At 40.6% G+C, this 10454-nt stretch overlaps 1 non-coding gene across 1 annotated transcript; it reads left to right on the plus strand.

Moving 5' to 3' along the window:
- The first annotated feature begins 3047 nt into the window (after window positions 1–3047).
- BDF20DRAFT_t99 lies at window positions 3048–3120 on the plus strand. The gene has a single exon. It is a non-coding gene; the product is annotated as a tRNA-Phe (tRNA).
- Window positions 3121–10454: the final 7334 nt, after the last annotated feature.

Consider the following 10454-nt stretch of genomic DNA (forward strand, 5'->3'; position numbering starts at 1 on the left):
CCAAGTTATCTGATGCAGATAAGCGTTACTGCGTGCGTCAAGTCACAAAAAATCGCGTTAGGAATGCAGTACAAGTTGCAAAACGCCTCGAAACGGATCATGGTATCAAGGTGAACCCGAATACAGTCCGTCGGGCCTTAAAAGCGGCCGGTTTGGGATCCTTGGAGGCCCCTAAGAAGCCATTACTTAGTGACAAGAATCGGAAGAAGAGACTTGCATGGTGCATTGCACATAAGGATTGGACCACCGACGATTGGAAACGCGTTATTTGGACTGACGAAACTAAAATAAATCGTTTTAACTCCGATGGTCGTGTCTGGGTATGGGTTCGCGACGGTGAGACGCTTAAAAGTCACCATGTTAAGCAGACAGTCAAAGGTGGTGGTGGCAGCATCATGTTGTGGAGTGCTATTACGTATGGCGGAGTGGGTTGGATGTGCAAAATTGATGGCAATATGGATAAAACATTGTACAGAGACATACTCCGCGACGAATTGGAAGACAGCATTCGAGATATGAGCGAAAAATTAGGGTACCGTCGTGATCAAATCATTTTCCAGCAAGACAATGATCCTAAACATACGTCAAATTTGGTCAAGGAATACCTGCAAGGGCAAGATTATGTGACTATGGATTGGCCTGCACAGTCACCAGACCTTAATCCAATTGAAAATATGTGGGCTTTACTCAAAAGACGTCTTAACGAGTATGAAACAGCCTGTAAAGGTGTCAATGAGTTGTTCGAGCGTTCGCGTGAGGTTTGGTATGACATCATCAAAGTAGAAGAGTGCCAAAAGGTCATAGAGTCTATGCCTCGACGTATACAAGCTTGTATTAGGAATAAAGGTCTCTGGACAAAGTATTAAACACATTTATAATAAAGAATCACATCACTTAAAAAATGTTACAAAACTGTCCCAATGTATAGTCTGTTTTCAAATATCAGTTATAAGCATAATATGATTCAATCACCGCTAATGACAATAGTCAAATGTTCACCATGACCAGGGCTTTCATTTAAGCTAAGATACGTCGCATTTAGTTAAGTTGTACGATACGTCAGAACCACTCAAACACAAAAGTACGAAACATTGGGACAGTTTTGTAAGTGACGGTATATGAAAGAAAGCTCATTTATTAAAAGTATATTTCTCTTTATCTATTTATACTGTCTACTTCCGCTCATTCATTCTACCGAGCACCGAGCCGGACCTCACGTGCTCTAATTCTATTGGTTGGGGTGACAATCCTTCACACTCCGTATCAAAATGTCACTGTTTAAGTATATAATGTACCGAACTAACAAAGGTTCGACCCGTAAAACAAAACTTAAGATAGTATCTAAAAACTTGAATGATCTTTTATTATACTTTGATTATTCCTCTACTTATATAGTCAAGATATCTAAAGGTTTATGTTCATAATTAATATAATTATTAATATAATTATAAATCTATAGATATGTACATGATAACCGATAAGTGATATTATAATTAAAAGGGGAGAGAGTACATTCTTCAGGTTATATTATCTTCGTCTACTTTGTATCCGTTGTGATGTCCTCTATAATTACCTAGGCCAAATATATGTAATTATTCACCTAAACAACATTACATGTACTGTATTTTCCTATCTGCCCATAATTATTTACAAAGTCTCAGACATGCCTTTTCCGAAAAAACAAATTACTTATTCCAAAAGATATAAAAGAGACCCAAACGTTAACTCGAAATAAAGACAATTTCAATATCTTTTTACAGTCTCGCTACTTAACTTAGTCCACTATAATCCAAATTGATAAGATTTACATCCGTATAGCTTTCTGCACGTTAGGTTTAAACCTTTTTTTATCTACATCGAGGCTGATATGTTTCGACTCCGAACTTCGCCTTTTTCTATTGCTTATGTCGTCACCCTTATCAACAATTGGAATGGCGCCGTGCACGTGACTGGTTGTTCCATGGTCTCCAATTGGATCAAACTCCGCTTCGACAAAAACTATTACGTTTGCGGTGCTTTTGCGTGGAAGGTTTGTGTTAAAATAAGTAGTAAATGTTATATACGTGAATGTATATAACGGTAAATTGATATAATTCGGGAGCAAGTAAACAAAATATGTTTCTATTGGAAAGTAAATATAAGAAATTTAACTGGTTTGATCTTCTTACATTATGAATAAACTAACTATAAATGATTGATCGTGTAAAAATGTAGATCAATACTAAAAGAATCAATAAAAAAAATATAAACTAATCAAAACGAAGTAAACAAATCAAAATCCTGAAATATAAAATAAAACTTGAAATTAACAAAATTCCAATAATCAAAATAAAATGTTTATAGTAAAATATGAATGCCCAAAAGAAGAGAGAGTTCCTAATATCAAATTATGAATAGAATTTATACTAAAATTAATATGTATGTTGATGTATGTAGTTATGTAAGTATTATTTAAAGTCCGTAGTAAGTGTTTGTCTTCAATAGTATCCGTGATTTTGTGCCGGACTGCTGGGTTACTCCGGGTCGAACTTATCAATTTGGAAGGCGAATTCTTACAATCTTTTACGCCACGCATCAAAATGTCACAGCGAAATGGGATCCAATGCGATACACCAAAAGTACCAGTCACGTGCACGGTGCTGGTTCAGTTCCCGACGGGGATGACGCATGCAGTACTAGAAAAAGGCGTCATTCACATCCCGATGGAAAGGAGTCGAGCTTGGAGTGGAGGAATGCTAACTCCACTAAAATTAAAAAAAGATTTAGACCCAATGTGCAGAGGGCTAAACAGATACAGAGCAGACATAGGTAATATCCCTCAAGAATGTAGATGGGCTATTAATTACAATTATATTGTTGTATATATTAAATTAGTAAAATTACTCGATAATGTACATAATCTTTAGATATCTTGACTATATAGAAAGATAGAGATTTTTAAAAGAAAAATAAAGACTATTCAAGTTTTATCTTCCATTTAGTTTTACGGGTCGAACCTTAGGTAGTTCGGTACATTATACTTATAAACACTGACAAAAACATCTCAAGCGGGTATAGCTCAGCTGGGAGAGCGTTAGACTGAAGATCTAAAGGTCGGGTGTTCGATCCACCCTAGCCGCATTTTTGGTGGAGGTATTTTTGTGGTGATCGTAGCCCCTGTTCTAACACTTATTTTTTTTGGGCAGGTCCAGAGGCTAGGCCTTTCTTTCGTCTATTCAGTACTTTTATGGAACGGACCAATCATATTGCAGCATTTACAAACAACAACTACTTCTCCACAAGAAGATCTCTAGTCATCGCTCAACTCATGACGATCGAATCCCAAACTAAACATGGGGTCAACTGGTCGACCATCGTTGCTAATGGTCTGAAAACCAAAGTTCCCCCTCCCAGAAGTCGTTTCGACATTTCTGGAAATAAAGAATCATACAGTGTGGAAACAATTTTTGAAGAACCTGAAGTGGCCCAATACCTCAGGTCACAGCGTATCCATTCGATTGTTCAAACGGCGATTCAGCCTGGGGCTATCATTTTTTCTCTTCCCAGTCGTCTGTTTTCACATCAATCTGAAGCATTTAGGTTGGTCGTTGACCAATTTGGTCCTGTAGTAGGTAACTACTTCAATCCAGCTTCACTTCGGGGTAACCGTTCTAGAGGAGATCTGGTTTTTGCACCCGCTTCCGTGACGATAGCCTTACTCGAGTTGCTATTGAAGAGGGCCTTATTCACAATGGGGTGCAGTATAAAGCTGTTCCATATAAGGATAAATGCGAAGCGAATGATCATTGTAGAGTGACATTAACTTTGCCTGTCGGTGCCGAACAAGACGAGTTGCAAGCTAAACTGAAAGAATCCATGTCCCATTACGGAAGGGTTCTGCAAATTAAACAACGCCTGAACCACGGGTTTTTCGAGGGTGATGTGTCCGTTTTGCTTGATCGGAAGTCAGCGGACGGCATAGCGCCTTATCAAGAGTTACAGCGAATGCTGTATTTAGAGGCTTGGGATATAACTGTTCCCGTTAGCTATAAGGGAGCGAAGCCTATTTGCTATTATTGCCGTCAGGAGGGACATGTCAAGAAGGACTGCCCCACCCTCCAACACATTGTTTGTTTCCGTTGTGGTGGTCATGACCATACTGAACGACGCTGCCGTGTCCCTGTTAAGACTATTGATGAAGTAACTGAGCCGACGGAAACAACTTTTTCCGAGGAGCTAGAAAGATATGAAATTCTTATGTCTCAACAGCCTGTTGCTAAATCGCAAGTTTTGACGCCTACCCTATCTACAGACATTGAGATCAAGCCCACCACCGATAACCATTACATCAGTAAGGATGCTATTTTAGATTCACAGATGAATGAAGATGCTGAGAAGATTCTGTCTGAGTCAGTACACAGTGTTATGTCCACCTTGTCTAGTGCTGAAAACGAGGAGACCGCATCGGCCCTCCCTCGCAAGGGCACGTTATTCTCGAAATATGCCCCCATGGCAGACCGGTTAACCATGGATGTTGACACTCCTTTGATCATTCCCAAAAAGATCTTGAAGCGCCCCACTGCGCCTTTTTCTTCCAATGAACAGTCTGTTGATTCGAAACAAAAGTTAGCTAGCTCCAGCTCCACTTCTGCAGCTCCCGCCCGTAAGGGTAATGAGTAACAAATCCATCCGTATTGCATCCTTAAATGCTCGTAGCATTTTCAAGGATGCAGATAGAAGCACTCAGAGGGTGTTTCTATCATACCTCAAATCACCTTCTCTCTCTCTAGATATTTTATGTTTACAGGAAGTGTCTGCTTTTCATCTGCAAGCTCACTTAAATCACGACCAATGCCACTACTTTCAGTCATACCTGTTTCCTCAATGCTCTGTGCTCTTCACTAAATATTGCGCCATTATATGTTTAAACAAGAATCTAACACTCTATGATGATACCGTCTCCCTTGATGAACGGTGTATTCGAGCTACAGTTTATAATCGAGTTTTTCAAAAAGTGGAGTGTTCTATCATTAACATTTATGGCCCTGCTCAGTCTGAGAACAAATTACCTTTTTTCAACAACTTCATGTCCTCACCTTTTCACTTTACTGACTCTCCAGAAACACCAACTATTTTATTAGGCGATTTTAACTTACGTTTATCAAAGCTCGTAGAGACATGCGATGCTAGTGAGTTTATCGCTTGGCACCAGTGGCTCAACGAGTATTTTGAAAATTGTTTACCAAAGGGACAACCTACATTTCGGCGGGGTACCCAAACTTCAACCATCGATTATATTTTTTGCAGCAAATTTCATCATCCACAGGTCTCTAACAATGAGCAAACGTACCTACCTTCCTCATGGACTGATCACCAACTGCTTCAGATTGATTTCAAGGCGGACAGGGATGACCTTGGACCTGGATGCTGGCGTTTTAACACGTCTCTATTGCACAATGACATTTTTATCAGTATACTGACGGACGTGATAGACACTTTCTTTGTCTCTGCTGATTTCTTTGTCGACTCTACAGCTCAATCTACCTGGGAAAGCCTCAAGCGGGCTCTCTGCGATACTTGCGAACGCTTTACAGCGGGTTTTAATAAATCCCGGCGAAGCGAAACTCGACGCATACAGCAAGAGCTTCAACAACTTCTTGCTGGCGTTAGTGTTTCCAGTGATACTCGTACTGCGGCACATCAACAGGAATTAATACAGCAATTGAATGATCTCTTGGAAAAAGAGACCACGACCACCATGAATAAACTGTATCTTCGTTCTGCTACACGATGGCATGAACAAGGGGAAAGAAATACGAAGTATTTCTATCGAGTTATTAAGTCACGGCAGAATCAGCAGACTATTCATGCTTTGAGATGCAGCGACACTGGAAGACTTTTGGAGACTACTCCAGACATTTTAAAAGAAGCACATAAATTCTACAGCCAGCTCTATACTCCAGAGGATATAGAGGTCGAGGCAGTTCATTCGCTATTAGCCAATGTACCAGACGATGTTGGGTTATCGGACCTTTCTGCTAGGGCGATAGGGGCGAATTTCACTGTATCTGACCTTATCGAAGTTGTAAATCATGCTCCCACCAAAAAATCTCCTGGATTGGACGGTCTGCCTTTCGAAGTATACAGGTTCTTATTCAACAAATTCCCTAAAGCTAATCTCTTATTCTTGGCAGTCCTAAACGAGGCATTGCACGGTAACATTCCTGTATCATGGAAGCAGACTAGAATGGTCCTCCTGTTCAAAAAAGGTGATCCGACGTTATTAAGCAATTGGAGACCTTTGTCACTCATTAATACAGATGCGAAAATTTTCACTAAACTGCTTGCGAACCGCTTCAATACTATCCTACCGAACCTGATCAACCCTTACCAGACGGGCTTTTTGCCCCATCGTCTGATATCTGATAATGGATGGGTTAATATGACACTAATGGAAAATTACCGACGTACTAAAGACATACGGGCCTCGACAGCTGTGGCCGTTCTGCTGGATCAAGAAAAGGCGTATGATCGAGTCCATCCACAATATTTCCGTTTAGTGCTGCAGCGTTTCGGCTTCCCGGGTCATCTCATCTCAGCTATGATGTCTTTATTCTTTTCAACTGCCATTTCTGTGTCGATCAATGGGTATTTGGGACAGCCTCTGCGTCAAGGTCGTGGATTACGACAAGGGGACCCTCTCTCACCTTTGCTATTCAATCTGATGTTTGAGCCGTTATTACGTACCATTCTCGCTTCTTCTCTGAAGGGAATTACAATGTTTCCTTTATCCACACCAGTCTCTTCCATGGCTAAAATGCCCATTATCCGACATCCGTATACTGGAAAGGACGACAGTATTATTCCATGGTCTCACCCACCTGTCTTCCATCTTCTAAGTTATGCTGATGATCTTGAAGTTTTTTTGGAATCGCCCGACGAATGGCCCGTCTTATGCCAGATCTTATCCTTATATGCCTCAGCCAGTAATTCCAAAGTTAACCTTCACAAGACCAACATTGTATCCTTATCAGGTGAAAGTAATCCATCTTGGGTTGCTATTGCTGATTCTGAGAGTATCGGGTACCATACCAAGCATAGCGCAGCGATTGTTCGTTATCTGGGCTATCCTCTCTACTCAACGGTCAAGCAATTGAATGTTTACCTCCATCGTATAACGAATATCATCAAAATGCACTGCAGTCAGCTGAAAGATCGAGGTCTTTCCGTCCGTGGATTATCTTTGTTGGCCAACTCACAAATACTTAGCAAGATATGGCACTTGTTGCGGGTCGTGCCAGTGCCTAAGTGTGATATTCTTAAATATCAGGAGTTATAGTTTAATGAGTTTTATATGTAGAGACTGAGTGAGTCAGCGAGACCGAACAATAGTTCTTGGATGATTTTATTTTGGTTTAGAAATTGAATGGTCTTTTATATGAATGCGAGGTTAAACTGAGCTTATAGTGGAATTAAGAAAGTAGTAGTGACAACCGAGTAATATTGTTCCTGTTAATGAATTGTACAACGCCACTGAGATATATCTAGATTACCAGTAAGGTTGAAGTGTGCCTGATGAAATCTTATTTGTCCCAGTGTGCCTGGAATCTTATTTGTTCCAGTACACTATAACTGGTAAAGGCAGTAAATCTGGATTGTTCTCAGATTGTTATATGAATTAGAGGTCAGAACGTGACACTAAGACGTGGTTGAATGAAATTCGTACCGTCATTCATAAGTTTGTTCTACCTTTTCGGCCGGCTCCTTCTTGGCAATCCATCTGTCTGCGAAAGTCTCTTGGTGGCCTAGGAGTCATTGATTTACATCACCAGCATTTGGCCCTCCAGCTTATATACATTCAGCGGATTCTTCGCCCGAAAAGCAACAGTGATTTTGTTACCCCACTGATCGGTTACTGTATATACAGTGACTCACAAAAGTGTTACAATGTTTTTAAAAATTTTAATTTTTCGACTTCTTCATGCATTCTTCCCCTTGAGCACATACTTAAGCACTGATTTTTTTTTGCGATATGGAAAGTAGTAGTTCTAAGCTATTCAGTGATATAGCTTGTGTTAGGATTCATATACATTTGCTTGAGCACATTCGACATTCTAATCGCTCATCTCGACATTCGCAATCTGTAGAAATTCAGATGGTTGAAATGATGAATGTTTACAGAGCCTTCTTTCCCCAGGATTTTTCGAATTTATTGAGTTTCAGCAATCTATCAGGGGTCAATTTAATGCTGAGTATCATGTTTTGTCAAACTTGTACCTTTTTGCTTTTCGATTAGCTACATTACTTTACCCATTCACAAAAACCGCAACATTAGACAAATCTCAACATGCGTCCCGTACCTTACGATAAAAAAAATGATATTTTAGCTAGACTGCGTACAGGAGAGTCTCATAGAAGTATCGCCAAAAGTTTAAAGGTATCCAACGTCACTGTTGGTAGAATCGCTAAAGCTAATGACATTGCATGCAACGAAAAGACCGGCCGTCCTAGGTTAATCTCGGATCGTCTCGAGAGAATGATCGCAAGATCGTTCTACTTAGGGCAGTTCATAACAGCAGTTGATGCTGCCAGGAACCTGCGGGGTCAAGGAGTAGATATTTCTCCACAGACCATACGTAGGGTCCTGAAAAGATCCGATTTCGATTCAAGGATTAGAAAATCAGCATTGCCATTAACGAATGATCGAAGAAAGGATCGGTTGAAATGGGCGAAAGCCCACAAACACTGGACGGTTGATGATTGGAAGAAAGTCGTTTTTAGCGACGAGACCAAAATCAATCGTCTTGGATCGGATGGGAAACAGTGGACTTGGGTAAAGAAGGGAGAACCCCTCAAGGAGCACAACGTCAACTACAAGTATAAAGGCGGAGGTGGCAGCCTCATATTGTGGAGCTGCTTCACTCAACATGGTCCTGGCTTCATTGCCAAGATACAGGGGGGAATGGACTCGCAATTATATTGCGAGATTCTGAAAGGCGACTTCATGGATACACTAAAGGATTATGGCCTGAAATTGAAGGACGTTATCCTTCAACAGGATAATGATCCTAAACATACGTCCCAATATACCAAAAAATTCTTTAAAAAGCACAAGATAAATGTTCTAGATTGGCCTTCTTATTCACCAGACTTGAACCCAATCGAAAACTTATGGTTTTACCTGAAGTGCAAGCTAGCTGCTTATGACACCCTACCCAAGAATATGGACGAACTCTGGCAAAGAGTAGGAGACGTATGGTACAATAAAGTTACAGCCGATTTATGCCTAAAACATATCGAAAGCATGCCAAAAAGAATTGAAGCTGTTATAAAAGCCAAAGGTGGTCAAACAAAGTACTAACTGCACGTTTAAATAAATCTGACTATCACAAAAATGAAAATTTTACGCATATGCAAATTAAGCTCTATAGTTTAAGTAATTCCAAAGAACGCTAATATGTTTGAAAGCTATATCATTAGAAACCCAACAATATATACTTTCTAATGATATTAGTTTGGAGGGGGGTTTATTAATCATATCAGGTGCAATAGTGATTTGAATTGGAAATTTGTTTGATTTTGTAAAACATTGTAACACTTTTGTGAGTCACTGTATCTATGTACTGGTCATCATTCCTTTGTACCATGGTTGCAGCATGCACGGACCTTTCTGGCACTGCTCAAAAAGATTCCTACTTTATCTATCCTTACAAGGCTTCTTACCGAACTTCCGGCGCTCCCGTCTCACGCTACTTGGCCAGGCCGTTGGTATGCGGATACCCCTTTAAGATTTGCTATTGCTCCCGTCGCCTCGATATCAGCTGATGAGCAATACGATCTCACTCAATTACCTTTGTGTTATACTGTAGCAAACGCTGTGTCTTGGTCATATCCGTATAATATGTTCACCAACTTTCTGCGAATAGATAGCCCGAAATTTACTAAAGCAGGCGAGATACTCGATTTGCTAACATCTGACATTCCTCCCATTCAATGGCGATATAGCATCAAGAGGTTCATGGCTCCGGATGTTCATAACGATGTTCCACCGCAAGATAAACGTTTTCGGAATGCTGATCAGCGGTCGCAACAAATAGTTACCATTGGTACTTCTGTTTGGACGCCTTCGTGCAAACACTGGACTATTAAACTCGGTGACAATCAGATCGTTTCCTTTGCTAAATTATCTCCTGGTATACTGAGGCAGTTCTGGTCGCAGCGCTATCTTCAGGAGAAATTACCAGGGCCATTATCATTGATAGGCGTCCCACAGATTCCTTATATATGTCCACCGGGCTTTTGCCATCCTCGGATTTGGAAGGTTTTCTGGTCTTTGAGACTGCCACATAAAGTTACTACCTGTTGGTGGCGGTTGCTTCGCAACTCTTTAAGTACTCAGGCCTCGTTGCACCGTATAAGACCGCGACGATGGCCTTCGACAGCGTGCAAGCTGTGTTCAGCACCCATCGAAGATG

This window comes from Mycotypha africana (assembly GCF_025528875.1).
Source record: "Mycotypha africana strain NRRL 2978 chromosome Unknown BDF20scaffold_6, whole genome shotgun sequence".
In the NCBI taxonomy this organism is placed as follows: domain Eukaryota; kingdom Fungi; phylum Mucoromycota; class Mucoromycetes; order Mucorales; family Mycotyphaceae; genus Mycotypha; species Mycotypha africana.